The sequence below is a fragment of the Pocillopora verrucosa genome, chromosome 3 (assembly GCF_036669915.1).
Source record: "Pocillopora verrucosa isolate sample1 chromosome 3, ASM3666991v2, whole genome shotgun sequence".
NCBI lineage: Eukaryota > Metazoa > Cnidaria > Anthozoa > Scleractinia > Pocilloporidae > Pocillopora > Pocillopora verrucosa.
In genome coordinates this window covers 29,189,365-29,192,156 of record NC_089314.1, presented here as the reverse complement: position 1 = coordinate 29,192,156, position 2,792 = coordinate 29,189,365, and the positions used below count along the sequence as shown (strand labels likewise).

Genomic DNA, 2,792 nt, shown 5'->3' with positions numbered 1-2,792 from the left:
TGTAAATTGCAGTTGTGATTGAAATGGTGTCCTCGGAGAGGTGCCTGTCCCTTGATCAATCGAAGGCTACACATTTATAATGGTAATTGAACTGAGTGGAGTGCAATTTGGGCTGAAATCATACGCGTGATTTCAAAATCGAGCGAGCACGCAGCGCGAGTTCGATTTGAAATCACGAGTATGCTTTCAGCCCAAAATTGCACGACACAAGGTTCAATTACCACTTAATTACATCCATTTTGAAACCGCCCAAATACAGGACTTGGTCAGAAAAGTAGGGATGGTAAGTTTCGATCTCGGTGAAGAATTAAGAGAGATATTTTTTCGTCACTTCTGAGTCTCCGGCTCAGTGGTAGAGGATCGGAGCGCAAATCCGAAGGTCTGACGTTCGATTCCTCATGCGATTTGAAGCAAAAAATGGTGCGATTCGTGAATAAATCGCATCAATTAGAGCCATTCAGATTACAGGGACCACCAGTGATTTCAAAATGGTTGGAATAAAACATTTAAACATTCAATGGTTAAAGAATGCAAATAGTTCAACATTATATCACAGCTTTAATAAACTTAGCGATTAGGAACGCTTTTGAAAATATAAACAAATATAAACAACTTGATTACACAACTGATGCATCTCTTATGCACAGTTCGGATTCTGAATGCGATTTATCACCAGTTCCTTGGTCAACTGAGTTTGAGGTAGGAGTTAAGTTATGCAACTCTGTGTTAGTATACCCACACTGGTCTAGTCCATTTTAGCCATACAGATACATCCTTTGGAAAGTAATGTATAGAAATACTCGGTATTGTAACGAGTACGCTTACATGAAGCATTGAGCTTCTTGCGGCCGCATGGCATCCTGGGAACAGCTTCCTCGTGTGTCGGCCATGTTGTTAGCATAGTAAATTGCAGCTCTGTTCTTGGGTTAAATATAAGTTGATGTTTTGGTACCTGACCGCCTGTTTAGCTATCGTTACAGGTATATGTGTATTATTCTTGTAGCTAACATCATTTGGCGCTCGGGCCACTCAGTACGTTCGTCCTTTCCTCTGGATTTCTCCTCTTTCTACTTTAGTTGCCGACGTGTTTTCACAGTTTTCTACGTCACAGCTATGTAATATGATCGGTTAGGCCGCGCGCTTTATGGGGACACTTTTTGGCCGCCAAATCGTACTTTCAATGCACAAAAAAATGGTCCGAAAGAACTCGCTAGGCGCTAAGGTCGATCACTTCTAATTTTAAATACAGCTATCAACCAGAAAATGCAAAAAAGAAAAAAAAATATTGTCATAGGCACTTTAAAGGCGAAAACTGACCGAAGTTTCTTTCTTCCCTCTAAACGGCCTCAAAAGTTCGTGACTCAAATAAGCTTAACTGGAGACGAGTTCAAAGAAAACAGTCGAGTAAGATATTTTCAGTTCATATTCTCTATGAATATTTAAACTACACCAGGAATTTGATCAAGATAATTTACCCGATATCATTGTGGTTTTTTAGATCAAACATGGAGAGGACCGTGGAACATGACAACTACACGTGTCAAGAAATTTTAGTACTTGAACCTTTAAAGTACAAAAAAGGAAACATATTTGGCGGCAAAGTCTTGGAAAAAAACGACCTTACGCTTCCCGATTCAAAGTCAGTAAGCGCGCTGTTAGAGAAAGATACACACTGCTGAGCGAGAAATTTAAAGCAAAGATGAAAGACGAAGAGAGGGCAAGTGGAATTGAATGTGATTTGAGTGAGGTGGTAAAGGCTCTGGAAGAAACATCCGAAAAAGAAGCTGCAGCTGAAGTCACCGTAGAAAACGATAAGAAAGCTGACAACGCAAAAGCAGCGGAAATGAAAAACAGAGCTCAAGAAAGCCTGAGCGGAACACAGAAAAGGAAGCGGTATGAAGAGAGGAGAATGTGAAACCAAGGCAAAAAAGTCGTAGAAGTGAAGGTGACACAATCGCATATTTGCGCGAAAAAGCTGATCTTGTTCAGAAGTGGAAAGAAGAAGAATTGCAGCTGCAAAAGCAGCGAGTTGAAGTTGAGGGAAACGGGTAGATCAATCAAGAAAAAACATCAGGATATGATGAAAGTTTTAGTGGAACAAATTAAGCAGTTACAAGAGCAGATGCAAAGTTTTCGGCACATGTTTACCTTTGTGCAACAACAGCAGTCTCAAATAATTATGAAGGTTCTAGAAAAACAAAACTAACTTGGCTCGGTTTTGCATGATGATTTCGATAATTAATTATTATGAGTAATCAATTAGACTGCTAGCAGTCTGCCTTTTCTCTCAAAATCCGTCTAATTCCTATCTCAGTCATCCGGCACGATTGCAAACCGCGACGTTGTTGTTACAATAAGGGATTGAGACGAGACTAGAAAGCAAAAGTTAATCACAATCACCATAATTAGAATCACTTTTTTTTAAATTTCTTTTTTAATAATTAACGTGATTTTTGACGTTTATTCCATATAACGAATGCCTCACCGAGTCTTCAATTGCTGAACCACTCCCAAACCGCGACGTCATTGACCACCGAGCCTCAGTTACTTACCATCTAGTGGAAGAGGGAACCAAACGCGAGAGAGCCATGCCTATAGATAGTCTTGGATTTTCTTATAACATAAATGCCAAGAGATCCTGCGCTACCTATTGGCGGTGCACGGTCCGTCCAAAAGGCAGCCCCTGTAAGGCCTTGGCAGCTGTCATAGACAGTCACGCGTATCTGTTACGTAATCTCAGCAGTCACACCTTTCGTTTTGTTTGTATAGAACGCACATGACAAGAAGTTGAT

The 2,792-nt window shown here is 40.4% G+C and overlaps 1 pseudogene; it reads left to right on the top strand.

The window, feature by feature from the left end:
* The first annotated feature begins 1,381 nt into the window (after window positions 1-1,381).
* On the top strand, window positions 1,382-2,206 carry LOC131798157 (caldesmon-like; annotated as a pseudogene).
* The last annotated feature ends 586 nt before the right edge of the window (window positions 2,207-2,792 follow it).